We start from the raw sequence: 15,347 nt of genomic DNA, 5'->3' as shown, positions 1-15,347 counted from the left end.
CTTTACCAGGTATGAGAAGCAGCTAGTGGCAGCAGCAGTTAATGTGGTTGGCCATTTAAAGAGGAACTGATGTTAGTGTGGCAAGTGCTTTACTGACATCAAGCACAAAGACATTAGATGAACATACAGCAGCATGCCAAAATGGAGGTGATACCCCCAAGGAGGTTGAATACCTGGACTATGAGGATTACCTGAGCAGGATTATTTGAGAAGAGCTTGTATCTGGCATCAATGTCCATAAAACCGATGCCCCGACATCTTGGCAAAATCCTGATGTATATTTTTATAAAGGTCAACATACACCACTATAACATATACTACACCTACACATCATTATTTCACTGTTTACTCACTTAGTACTGGTGTATTGGTAAGTTTGGACAATGAATATCTGAACACATTTTTATAATTCAAGTATTTTCAAAGATTCTAATTCTAATCTTATTATCCTGTACGCTTCCAAGTCAGTCTCGGACAATAGTTGAAGCCAGAATAACATGATGAAGTGTCAGGTATATTTTATTTATAAAAGAAAAAACATCCATATAATGCATTTCAACAATTATGTGGTTTTGATTAAGGTCCATCAGGGGTCCACACTATTAAGGCCTCTAGGCCTACTCTACCAGAAACAACACAAAGAGAGGCACTGTTAGTGCAAGTCATCAGGTAAGGATCAAGTTACATTAGCTTTAAAAAAATAATAATTTTGTTTTTGTATGGACTTAGGGCCTGATTCAGCAAGGATCACAGATGTGATGTGATTTCAATAGCGCTTATGCAAATAGTCTCACTGCGATCATATGCTAATCCACTGCGATGGCTATGCACAACATAAGGATGCCCACTTTATCTTACACACATTCGTAATTCTTAGCAAGACTGCATAACTATCGGTACAATCGAGTACCATCGCAGTCTCTCGCACACTTGCACAAGTTTAGACCTTACTCAGAAATCGCTAACCTTCCGGTACGCAGTGAGAGCTCAGGCTGCATATGGCATCGCAGTGGATAATTTATGCACGCCCCTGCAATGGTGTTCAAACGCACTGGCATGCCTGCTTTTAGCTTACCACCCCCCGTCACCACCCCACACAATACTTCCTGTCAATCACTCTGCGATTGATCTGCATAGTCACTGCGATTGCAGTCCCAATTGCAGTGAAGTGTTCACGCACGTGCATCGCAATGCATACAAATGTGCAGTATGCAACAATCGGCCAATTGCGTGCTTAATCACAATAGCGGTCCATGCTGAATCAGGACCTTAATCCCCAAACAACCCATACATATGTTCTGTAACAAACCATGTGCATTGTATGAACACTCAGATCAACTTTGGGCCACTTTAGAAATAATACATCAGCTGTTTGTAACTATGTTGTTCTTTTTCCAGTACTCATGAATGTCCTGGACTTTGTACCCCTAAACATTGCATTCATATGCATTAATAACTGTGTATTCATTATTCATCATTTTTTATTGCTTCACCACATTTTCATTTTCAAGCAGCTTATTTAAAGGTTGTGGTTTTGGTACTGTACTTGTGGAACCACTGAGGCAAGTCTCTTGGCAAGGGTGGATGTTCTGGAATGACTTGTTCAATGGAATCTTCCGGGATTTACCTTCATTTTCTCTGTGTACAATACAGCATACAATGGGCAAGAATAAAGATATAAATTATATATACTTTCACACTTGCCAAGTAATAGTACACCAGTTCAGGGCTGCAGTAACTGCAGCTAGTTTTATTAGCAGAATAAAAATAAACAAAATAGCAGCAGCTCTAACTAAAAAAAAATATTCTCTCTCAGAGTGGAGGGATGTAATATCCCTCTTACATAAGAAAAGGCTTTAGCTCAGCATTTACATTCAGTTATCACAGTCAGAGTTGGACTGGCCCACAGGTTTACAGTGGAAATATCTGGCCTTAGGGCCTCACCCCTTCCACCAATGTCAGGTTCCAGACTGTGCACTCATATTATACATTGTTACTCTATTAGAGGGTCAATTACATGGTCTCTAATTGCTGGAAAATCATCTGTGGTGGATGGCCACACCCCCTGTGGTAACTGGCCACACCTCTTAAGCATGGGCCCCTACCACTGCATTCCACTGGTGCCTAAGGGCATTCCAGGGCTCTGTCACTGACCCCCTCTGTGAAGCTGCCGGGTGCCTGTAATGCAGTAGTCAGGAATATTTTTGTTCCTGCTACATAGCCTGCCTCTGATGCCTTGTCCACTTTAACCCCGGCGGGGCCCATCCAGATCCATAACAGGAGTGCAAAGAGTTTTTTTTTCATAAGGGGGCATGGCCACTACTCCAATGAATAGGCCACTCCCTCTCTACACAGCCGGACTCTACACAGAGACAAGTGTTATATGTCAGGTCACAGGTGCTCAGGAGGAAGAGCCAAAGAGCCTGAGGAGCAGGCAGGTCGTGGCTGGAGCAGCAGCACAAAAAAGGAGAAGTCCAGCTGCCAAAAAGAAGGTAATTATGGAGAGGAGCCCGAGGAGTTGGTGGGTTGTTGAGGTTACTCAGGGGCCTGGAGGGGAGACAGGAGGCTGGAATGTTGGGGGGCTGGAGGGGACACACGCGGGGCAGAAGGCTGGAATGACAGGCGGCTGGATGGGAGACTGGGCTGAAGGCTGGAATGATGGGTGGCTGGAGGGGACACAGGGGGCTGAAGGCTGGAATGATGGAGCTGGAATGACAGGGATCTTGAAGGGACTCACAGGGTAAAAGTCTGGAATAACAGGGGGATGTTGCCTTGAGGGGACACAGGAGGACTGGAAGCTTGAATTATAGGGGGCTGGAGGGGACACAGGGGGCTGAAGGCTGGAATGATGGAGCTGGAATGACAGGGATCTTGAAGGGACACAGAGGGTAGAAGTCTGGAGTAACAGGGGGCTGGAGCCTGGAGGGGACACAGGAGGACTGGAAGCTTGAATGTTAGGGGGCTAGAGGGGACACAGGGGGCTGGAGGCTGGAATGATGGGCTGGAGGCTGGAATGATGGGGCTGGAGGGGAGAAAAAGGGGGCTGAAGGCTGGAATGATGAGGCTGGAATGATGGGGCTGGAGGCTGGAATGATGGGGCTGGAAGCTGGAATGACGGGGCTGGAGGGGAGACAAAGGGGGCTGAAGGCTGGAATGATGAGGCTGGAATGACGGGGCTGTAGGGGAGACAGAGGGCTGAAGGCTGGAATTACGGGGCTGGAGGGGAGACAGAGGGCTGAAGGCTGGAATGACGAGGCTGAAATGACAGGGTTGGAGGGGAGACAAAGGGCTGAAGGCTGGAATGACGAGGCTGGAATGACGGGGCTGGAGGGGAGACAGAGGGCTGAAGGCTGGAATGACAAGGCTGGAATGACAGGGCTGGAGGGGAGACAGAGGGCTGAAGGCTGAAATGACAAGGAGCTGGAGGGGATACGGCACTGAAGCAAAAACAGGAGGATTGGAGGCTGTAATGACAAGGGGCTGGAGGGGACACAGGGGGCTGAAGGCTGGAATGATGGAGAGGACAGAGGGGGCTGGGATAACGGCTGGAGGCTGAAATTACGAGACTGGAGGGGCCACAAAGGGCTGGATGGGACACAGGTGGCTGAAGGCTGGAATGAGATGGGGCTGGAGGGAACACAGGGAGCTGATGGCTGGAATGACAAGGGGCTAAAATGCTGGGGGCACAGGGGCTGAAGGCTGGAATGACAAGGATCTGGTGGCTGGAATAATGTGGGATTGGAGGGCAAAGAGGGGGCTGGAAAGATGGGGCTGGAGGCTATATATATATATATATATATATATATATATATATATATACATACACACACACACATACACTGTATATATAGTTTAACTGCATGTCACCTCATTCTCTGACCCTCCCCCCTGCTCTTCTCTACCTTTCCTCTGGCTAATCCCACCTTCTCTCTGCTGTCCTCCTCCTCCACACACTCCCCTTGGCAGCCACGTTCTGACCACCACATCATCATGGCTCTGTCTCAACACCACCTTTCACCCCACCACTAATATACTTACCCTGCTGGCCAGTCGTCCTCTCCAAAGGCTGTCCGTCTCTCTCACAGTTGGAGCCATTGGGGCTTGAACATTGAGGAGACATTACACAATTATGTAGTATGTGTATATATATATATATATATATATATATATATATATACAGGATGGCACTCCATGAAAAAAACTTCAAACGACACTTGCTGAGTCTGCAACGCTTCTGCGCTTTAATCGGCACTTTTGTCAAGCATAAAGTATAATCAAACATGTAACACTTACCCCATATATATAACAGCTAGATTTGATTATAATTTATGCTTGACAAAAGCACCGATTAAAGCACTGAAACGTTGCAGACTCAGCAAGTGTCGTTTGAAGTTTTTTATCATGGAGTGCCGCCCTGTGGATTCTATATTCAGTTTGTCCTGGCTTCAGGTATGACTGTGGAGGGCACCCGGCTGATTAAACGCTGTATCCCGTGAGTGCTGGACTTTTGATGGATATATATATATTTATTTCCAAAATAATCCGGCACTCTCCTGCATCGATGGCAACTCACTGCGTGCTCGTGCTATAGAAAATAGAAATCCTGGTAGGTGTATGCGGAAAAGGGCACACCATACTCAGCACTGCAGTGAATACAAAATGCTGTATTCAAATATCAAAATATCAAAATGTCAGCAGCCGCTGACATTTTGATATTTGAATACAGCATTTTCTATTAACTGCAGTGCCAAGCATGGTGTGTCCTTTTCCGCATACACCTACCAGGATTTATATATATATATATATATATATATTTATAGATATGTATGTGTGTGTTATAGCTGTTGTGCCCCCCACTGCTGTGAAGAATGACGATGAGTGTGCAATAGCCAATACTATATTATACTCAATATCCTGCTCTGATGGGCAACATCGTTAACAAGGGCTATGCTGCCGAATGCAGTATGGACCCACCGTCACTTAATCTCTGCTGGCATCGGCAAGTGTGTATGCACTTGCCGATGCCGTCACCCAGTCAGGTCTCGTCGATAACGAGGTCGGGACACACATGACATAGTTTACAGTGTAACGGCCATAAATTGGTGGTGGGATTATCTGCTAGGGGGCACCAGTCAAAATTTTGCCTAGGGCACCAAATTGGCTAGGACTGGCTCTGAGGCTGCTAATCCGCTTTTGTCTATTAGACAGATGCTAAAAACCTATGGCATATATTTCTCCCCTTGACATCCTCTCCAGTGTATTTATCACAACATAGCAGGATGCACTAGGCAATGCAGGTTTGTATAGAAGTCTTGTATTAATGGCAAGATGCACCAGGCATTGCAGAATGACACAGAAGTCTTGTAGTACACTTTGGAAATGCAGATACATTTGGAAATGTGAATATACATAGAAAAACAGGTACACCTTGTAAATGCAAACAGGTAATGTGCAGGTGATAGGATCAGGGGGTCCATAAGGAGAAGAACAGGAACTGGAAATTCTCCACTGATGCAAACATGAAGTAAATGAGGAAACAGGCATACAGACATGAGGGCAACACTGGGAGTCCAGAATATGTACAAATATAAACAATGGTAATTCATACGTGCCTACTTTTGAAAAAGTATTTCAGGGAGATTGTGAAAGCATCACCTATGAGCGCGGCGGTAAAGTGGGCATGTACTGCTACATCTGAGAGGCGTTCCATAAATTTGATTTATATCCACATATAAATGAGCCTCAGAGCAATTAGTAAGATCTACTTGTTGTTGAAAGCACACTGATACTTCTAAGAAAATGCATGTAACCATAGGGATCATTGTGCCTTATATAACCAATGCAGAGAAATTATACTAATGATCCCATTTGAATGTATATATCTCTGTTTTTTCTTTTATATAACAGTGTCATAATGGGGGTAAGGTGAAATGAGGGAGATTGGTAGACTCTTCAGGGAGACAGGGAGATTGCTGCTATTTCAGGGAGTCTCCCTGACAATGAGGGAGAGTTGGCTAGTATGTGGTAATTGCAGATTAATTCAAAGTTCAGAGTGGTCATAGTGGCAGAGCAAATTAAAGTCCCAGATAACTGAATAACAAAGAATGGTAATCTGGAGAATGGTCAGAAGTCCATCAGGTATCTGACAGACACAAAATCAATTTTAACAAGCACAAAATTCAAAGACATTACAGTTTGTAGATAAACAGGAATCCAGAAACATTGAAGCTGGATCAGACAGACTTAAGTAGCCAGGTATCAGGTATAATCCATGCTGGTGTTGAGCAGGTCATTGCCAAACACCTGACTGCAGAAACAACACAGATGAGCATCCCTTACTTGTGAACACCAGTACCGCACAGGCCACAATAACAAAACATAGTCCTAACAAAATGCCCCCTCTTGGAACGTGGATTTTAGTCACCTTATGACTTATAGGGGTAAATTTACTAAGATGGGAGATTCCAGGTATTATCTTCTAGAAGGTGCTAGATAAATGGGAAGTATAATCTGATTGGTTGCTATGGGCAACATCACTTCTTAAATAGAACTCCCATCTTAGTAATTTACCCCATATTCTCCTCTTCTTGTTCCTTTTGCCTTTTATTTTGGACAGGGCTGCAAGACCTGAGGGAAAAAACACCTAGCTTTGCCTTATGGAATTCAGTAAGAATCTGCAATACATGTTCTTTAGAGTCAATCAGAAAATTTGTCCAGTATAGAGCCTCTCCTCTGAACCCCATCAACACAGAGGCTATAATGTCCTAGTGGGTTGTATCTGATGGTTTAGTATTTTGAGCAGCAGTTCATTGCAAGAAAGTCACCAACTGAGTGATATCCCCTTCAAAATAAACAGGCTCAAAGCTGGAGGGTTTACTGGTTTGGGCATAAATGAACTTAGTCACTTAGGTCTGGGCAGTAGTTACCTGTGTTCCTTCACAAAGGCTATATCCCTGAAGCTGTACAGCAGACAGACACTCTGCTTTGGGCTATTGGACTTAGTGATCAGCACAGCAGGCACTGAAACCTTGTCAGTTGGCAAAGCAGGCACTGAAGACTCAGCAGTCACAGTCACAGGGCTCGGGACCTTGGCAATAGCAGAGTTTGCTACCTGAGCTAGCGGGACCTCATGCCTGGAAGCAAGGGCAGAGAGACACTCAGTTATTTATTTATTAACAGTTTCTTATTTAGCGCAGCATATTCTGTTTCACTTTACAATTGGGAACAACAATACTAGAACAAAACTTGGTAACAACAGATAGACATAAAGGTTAGAGGGGCCTGCTCGCAAGCTTACAATTTATAGGGAAGTAGATACTGATACACAAGGATAGGTGCTACATATTGCAAATTGGTCACATCAGATTTTAGAGTTTCTTGGTGGGCTGTATGATCCAGTCACACAGGAATGTTGGAATATGGTTGAGAAGAGGTTAAAGTAAAGAAATAGAAAACATGAGGCTATGTGTGGACTGTAAGAAGGGATGTAATTAGATAGGGAAGCTATAAAGTTATGTCAACAGAGGCAAGGGCAGGCAGTACCTGATGCCCAAAGGAAACAACAGGCACAACTCCATGCCCATAAGAAAGGGCAGACAGAACCTTGCAACAAGAAATTGACCCCTCTGAGATCTCAAGCAAGGCAGCGGTCACCCGTGCCGACCTCTGGCAAGGTAGAAGACACCTCTTGAACCTGTGGAAATGTGGCAGACAACTCCTCATGTCAAGAGTAAAGAGCAGATGAACCAGTTTATTGGCCAGCTGGGTGGTACTCAGGTTGATGGCTGGCTAGACAGCACTCTTGTTGGTGGCCAGCTGAATGGCACTAAGGTTGGAAACTGGCAGGGCAACACTTAAGTTGGCAGCTGGCAGGTTGGCACTTGGCTTGGTGACTAGAATGGGGCCACTGTGAGATAGTTCTGGCAGGGCAGTATTGTAAGGCAGCCCAGGAACAGCAACAGGCTAGAGGGATGGCACCCTCTCAGAAACAGGCATACTGGAGACCCCCACTGGGACTAGCAAACTGGAGACACCCACTGGGACTATTTTACAGGAGTTCCCCTTCAGGGATTGGCAGACGGGAGTTACCCACTGGGACTGTGGCACTTGAAATCCCTCCAGGGGTTGTGGCACTAGAGACCCCTACATTGCTGTAGCACTAGAGACTCCTACTGGGACTTTTGCATTAGATACCCATCCTCGGGCTGTAGCATTAGAGACCCCTCTTGGGGCTGTGGCACTATTAGTTAACTCCATCCTGGCATTCCCCAGATCAAAAATGGGTCTGCAGAGTGGGCAACACAGCAAAAAGTGGTCAGGAGTGGCAAAATATAGGCACAGCCAATTATATCTGCATAATGCTTGCTCTGCCTCAGTAATGGAAGCATGAGGATCCATAGAACACTTGACACTCCCAGTAAATGGCTGTGCAGTGTGTAAACAGTGTAATACCATATACATTACTGTAGTAATACTGCATGGTGAGCTATTTTATGAAAGACTGCCCATGCAATTACTTGTACAGTGTACTAAATGTACTACATTACAGCACCTGGTGTATAGCAACAATGATCAGTGTGTGTGTGCGTGCATGTGGCTTCCTCTACTGCTGTATGCAGTATTATATGGTGAATATGCAAATCATAGAAAACAGGTGTGAAGCATCCCCCAAGTTGCCTCTGTGGGTCAGTGGTTAAAGTAACTGCTTAACAGAGCCGTCACTTTAAGTTCATTTCTGATTAAAGACAGGGGTATTAAGGAAGCTTAATTTGTAATCAATATTGTATATATATAAATATATATATATATATATATATATATAAAATTTGAAGCAAAGAAGAAGGGGTGCCACATAGTGCATCAAATGTTGAAAAATGTATTACAGACAGCCAACATGCAGCTTCTCAATCAGTATGCGTACTACACAAGCAAATACCACCGCAAGTAATGACAATGGAAAACAAAGTGATAAGCCAGAGTGTCACCCAAACCTCTCCGGGGTCCCCGTCGGCCACTCGACCAGTTTCTAAGTGCAATGCCAAAACATGCTCCAACACATTTTGTCATCGACGAATGCGTTAATATATGCTTTCATAAATTATATATATATATCTATTATACTGTGTACACAAACAGTACTATATATGCTTGATAGCACTTACATTAGGTACTGTATAAGTCACTAAGTTTGTCTAAATTAAGATGAACTCCTATTGCAGACACACTCTGCCTGATGATACGAACTCTTCTGTGAAGCAGGCAGTAAGCTAATGTTGAACATGAGTATTAAGCTGAATTGAACATATACTATACCAGTCTGTGTATCAAAACTATAACTAAATTGTTCTGTGCATGCTCAGAAAATGGTTGCATGTACTGTATATGCTCACAGGCAGATTTTTGCAAATCTTTTGGCAGACTTGTGGTAGTCAAGAAGGGGGTGGGACAAGTGTACCAAGGATATGTTTACATAATTGCCTAATTATGAACAGATGCAGACCATTTGAGAGATGAACACACTGTAGGCCTGTCAAAGCCATGTCATTCGCAGATACAATTAAACACTGATGATGATGATGATGATGATGATGATCGTGATGATGAAGATGGTCGCTAGCAATACCTAACCACTTCTAATTGCTGCATTTTCCCATGAATGGGTCAGGGCATGATGATGTCTAGAGCCCCGGCCCAGCCCGCCAAACTGTCAGCAGCATATCTTCTTTGGGCTGCTCCTGGAGTGGAGTTTTCTAGAGTTAACAAGCATGTGAATTAATCTCTGAAGCTGATAGGTGTTTTCTCATTGGTCAATCATAAATTATGTATTGCTTTGAATTGTTTTTAATCAATTTTCATTTTTGTATAGCAAGAGATATACTCTCAACTGCCTGAGGATGTGGCTGGAGCCACTAAATCCATTGTTTAAGTGAGAATATTAATGGCTTTATGCCATATTTGTAATATATATCGTTAGCTTTATTCTTACCATGTGATAGTGTTTAATAATGTTTTTAAAATATAAATATAAAAAATATCTTATTTGGAGTATATTCATCCCAAACTGTATTTCATTGTACTGTATTCAATTGTGAAAACATTCTGTATTTATTACATGTCTCAAGAATTATATATTGATATTGATATTGAATTCCATTTTGGGGCTGCTATTTGCTAATTATTAAACTACATTATTCTATATAATTTTGGTTGAGATTAAGGAATTTGTTACAGCAACAATATGGTATCATAGATATAAAATACTCCTTGATACTGTCAGGAATACAATACAATACAATTTGGTGGGAAAACATGAGTAAAGGTACTGTAGGTAGAGGTAAGTGAAGGTGCTATAAAAAAATTATGAGTCAAATAGTCTTGCTCTTACTGTGAAACACAGAGCAGAAGTATGTGATTTGTGTGTTATGTGTTATGAGATACAAATAAATGAGGCTGTGAATATGGAAACTTAAAATATACATAGTTTATTTTAATTATGTTAATCTAACAAAGACGACCTGGCATTCATTTATATCACTAGTTAAGTCTCTACACTTGCATAGCTGCTTTCTCTGCATTACATCAAATGTAGAGTTATCAAACCCACATATACAGGACAACTTTAGCAAAGTTTAACTTTTTAAAAGTTATCTAGAGTGTCTACTCATACAGTATATACATGTGTTATATGCACTTTTAATATGATGCATATTTGTCTCTCTGACATAAATGTTTACATTTCCTTCCAAAAATGTAATTCATGACCCTTGAATCCACCAAAGTCAAATTCATTGCAAATTTGAATGCTTATTGCTATTGTCTCATTTAAGGGAGTGGTTCCCAAACTGTGTGCCGTGGCACCCTGGGATGCCTCGGAACACTTGCAGGGGTGCCTCAGTTTGGTGGTCCAGCACCAAATCAAATTATGTATGGTCAATGTAATGTAAATATGTGGAAAAACAGAAGCGCAAACCTGTCCACCACCACATAACTGAGCCTAAGGATGACAGGTAAGCACAATTTACTTCACTTTACTACATTTTTTTCTGAATTTCTCAATAACAAACATTTGGTTTAGGGGTGCCGTGAAAACAATGCCAATACTCTAGGGCGCCATGATTCAAAAAAGTTTGGGAACCACTGATTTAAGCATTGCTTTAGTTACATTTATTTTAGCATGTAACATCTAACTTTTCTTTAAAAAAAAAAAAGAATTATGGAGAACAATAGAGTTTATTGTATAAGTTCACACCTGCAGACAAACAGACCACTAGATGTTGCTCAAAGACAAGAATAAAATGTACTAAAAGGTAGTTAAGCAATCATTTAAATGTGTTTTATCCTTTGAAACTACCTTTTAACAAAAGTAAATCAATAATAAATAAATAAATATACACACACACACACATATATTTCATATGCTAAATGCAAATTATATAAAGAGTACTGGTAATTATTTTGCACCTGTGACAGATGCATGATAGGTGGCATAATAGCTGAAATTTACATAATCCAAATTAGCCACTTAAATTATGGTAGTGGTATAAAAAGATAACATTCTTGGGTATATTTACTAAAATTAGAGTTTTTAGATGTGGAGATGTTGCCCATAGAAACCAATCAGATTCCAGCTATTATCTTATAGAAGGTGCTAGTTAAAGTTAAGTAGAATCTGATTGGTTGCTATGGGCAACATCTTCATTTTTGAAAACTCTCCCTTTAGTAAATATACTCCTCAGAATGTAATATCGGCTGTTGACATTATCTCCTGACAACCTTTTGAATGTAGTCATGATAATCATATATAAATATTACGAACAATTGGCAACTACAGATGGAGTACTTGTAGGAAGAAAGAGAAATAAATGAGACATTTGGCTTAATGGAACACAATACTTTTTGTGTAAATGGAATTAAAATGTAATTTATATTTATTTAAAATACTGCTGCTGGTTATAAAATGATTAAAATAAAGTGTGTAAAGTAAGAAAGATTTGTATTTAAAATCATGTTACCCACTTGCTCCTATATTAAAGGATGTTATGGGATGTACTCAGGAAGCCAACGGTCTAAATACTGACCGCCGGCTTCCCGACTGTCTAATCCCTGCAAGGTACTAATGACAGGCGTCAAAATCCTGACACCTGTCATTAGACCTACGCTGGGAGCCCGATGCCCGGGATACTGAATGAAGGTAAGCTGGGCGCCGGGCGTGGACAGCTGCGGGGGGAGGGTTAAGTTTTAGGGCTCCCGGGGGGACAGGACTAGGCACCCCCATGGGAGGGTTAGGGTTAGGCTAGGAGAATCAGGGGTTAGGGTTAGGCACCCCCGGGGAAAGGTTAGGGTTAGGCACCCCCCGGGAAGGGGGGGTTAGGTAGGTTTAGGCACTTGTGGGGAGGTTAGGGTTAGGCACCCCTAAGGGAGGGTTAGGGGGGAAAATAAGGTTAGTTATACTTACCTTATTAGCGATCGGGATCTTCACCTCTGCTGGGCTTCTGTTGTCGGGATTTGAACTGCCGGCCATGTGGCCGGCGGTAATACATACTACACCCGATCTTATTATGTATGAAATAATTTATTTTGAATAATAGTAAGTAATGTTTTACAAGTCACTGTGTGGCCATAATGTTTCACATATATTTTAGCCAAATTGCCAAAAATATGGAGCTATGCTGACTGAACTAATCCAGCTGTTGGATTGTTCCCTGCCTTCACTCTGTGTTCTTGCTCAGCTTAACTGTTTTCCTAATGTTCCAGCATGTTCTAGCTCCATCCCTAAACTTCATATAGAATCCTTGCCTGTTCCTTGCCAGAATTATTGTGCTCCTGCTAGTAATCTAGTTCCTGTTGGTACACTTTGCATTCTATTATCTACCATTAGAAAACAATACTGGGAGCTTTCAATTAATAGCGGCAGGGTTTGAAAATAACAATAATTTATTTTTATGAGACAAATTAGAAAAAGATAGTTTTAAAATCAATTCATTTTATCATAAAGGTACATAAGTGGAACTCATAATAAAAATCAGGCTAATAATGTATAGCCTGAGGTGGTATTGCACAAGTCCAGGTAATTAATAGATTAGCAACATTTTGCAAATAAATCACTATGGCATGTCCATTAGTGGCCAATGATAGTAGCAGAAGCAAGATCGAGCAGGTAATACTCCTTTTACACTGGAGCTAAAACCCGGGTTTTTGAAGGGTTAACCCGGGCAGCTCCCTGGTGTAAAAGGGGAGAGAGTTGGATCGCCGGGTCGAGTGACCCAGCAATCCAACCCAGGTAACTAGCATGGTTTAACAAGGGTGTAGCCCATGAAACCCTGCTGTGAGAACAGCGCACTCCGGGTCACGATGACCTGGAGTGCGCTGCTAGCTGGCCGATTGGTTCAGCTTCAGTGGCGCTTGGAGATGATGTCATCTCCAAGTGACCACTTTCACTCCGCAAAAGCCGGGTCTATGCAGACCCGACTGCAGTGTGAGCGTCGCTGACTTGGGAATATCCCGAGTCGGCGCCAGAAAAATTCCGGGTCTGATCCGGATAGGAACTTTGTTCCAACTCTGGGTCAGACCCGGAAATTAGGTGGAAAAGGGGTATAAGTAAGCTACAATATAGTCACAGGGTACCAAAGACACTGGCCAAAAGAAACACCTTGCCTGGATTCTCTCCAGCTACTACCCTGCACACTCACACACACCTCAGGCATGCTGTCTTTGACACAATATATATATATATCTCTGGTACGCATCTTTCTGTTTGTTCAGGCTAATCTCAGTAACCACTAGATGGATTTTGATGCAGTATAGCTTGATACGTATTATCCAGTTTCTCCAGATAAATTAATGGAAGCACCATTTGCTGATACAAAATTTCAGTTTTTCCATTTTTTTCCCATTCCTATTTCATTTATGTGAAAAATTATTTTTTTAATTTCAAACAAGTCCAATTCCCGGTAAGAGTCTGCTTTGGCATGCAATGAATAAAGCACAGGGACAGACACTTAACATGGCTGTAGTTGACCTAAGTGGAGAGTTAACCTAATTAATATTAATACAGATTGTTTGTTCAAGATTAGGTCAATACCTATTTGACTTGTAATTTGTACAATCACAAGTGTGTCATCAGCATCTAGCTGGACAGACAGTGCTTTTGGTGTATGTAAGACTCCCCCTAGATACCTGAGCCACTGTCAGAGTTCAACCGGGGATCGGCCGTCCCTTACCGTCCCGCCGGCTTCCTCTGACTTCCTGGGTAGTCGGGTGACTCGTGTGGTGACGTGGGAGGTGCTGAGCATTCTCCCTGATGCTGTGTCCTGGGCGGCCTGGTGCACAGGGATCGGAGTCCCTGTCATGGGTGCCGCCATGACACTTCCCTCTCTGACTGTCCTTCCTCCCCTGACAGTCTGGCCAGTCAGCGGATGCTGTGGACCAATCAGTGGGCTTCCAGGGGTATATTTCCGGCTCCTGTGTATCAGGTAGTTGCCTGAACAACCATTGTCGCTGATAGTGTTACTGGTGGTCTCTCGTTCCAGGTTCCCTTGCTTCCAGTGATATATTCCTGTGTACAGCTATATCATCGATCTCACCAGTGTTTTACCACCTCAGCCTGTGTGCAGCTATATCATTCATCTCACCAGTGCTTTACCACCTCAGCCTGTGTGCAGCTATATCGTTCATCTCACCAGTGCTTTACCACCTCAGCCTGTGTGCAGCTATATCATTCATCTTACCAGTGCTTTTCCACCTCAGCCTGTGTGCATCTATATCGTCAGTGCGTTACCACCTCGCCTGTGTGCCGTATACCTCCATTCCACCAGTGCGTTACCACCGCCACCTGTGTGCAGTATACTATCCATTTCACCAGTGCTTTACCATCACAGCCTGAGTGTAGTTATACGTACCCACCTCTCCAGCATTGTAATCTCTGGCTGGCTCCAGTGCCACACTACCCACCTCGTTACTGGACTCTGAGGTCCCTACCTATGGGTTACAGTATTGCATCGTGGTGCACTCTTTCTGACCGGCAACCCAGTAGAGTGTGTCCACAGTGCACACTTCCTTGTACCTCAAGTACAGAGTCCCTATGTGCCCCTTACTGGCACCGACCCTTTGGGTCACGAGTGTTCATCTCTCCTTTTTCCCGCAGGCTTTGGTCACCTAGTCACAGGACCGTGACCTGCTTACGAGGTGCAGCTCAAGCCCATATCCCGATTGGTGGGATCACTGGCAAACACCATCTTGTGGGTTAGATTCCGCACCTTTGACTAGGTTTTGCCAACGACCAAGACCCGTGGATGCGGAGGTCGTACATTCAGGACCCTCACCTCCATTTCCTCCTGCAGCCTCAGGCC

The sequence above is a fragment of the Taudactylus pleione genome, unplaced genomic scaffold (genome assembly GCF_031769625.1).
Source record: "Taudactylus pleione unplaced genomic scaffold, aTauple2 ptg000046l, whole genome shotgun sequence".
Taxonomy (NCBI): Eukaryota; Metazoa; Chordata; class Amphibia; order Anura; family Myobatrachidae; genus Taudactylus; species Taudactylus pleione.
Note: the sequence above shows the minus strand (reverse complement) of the source record.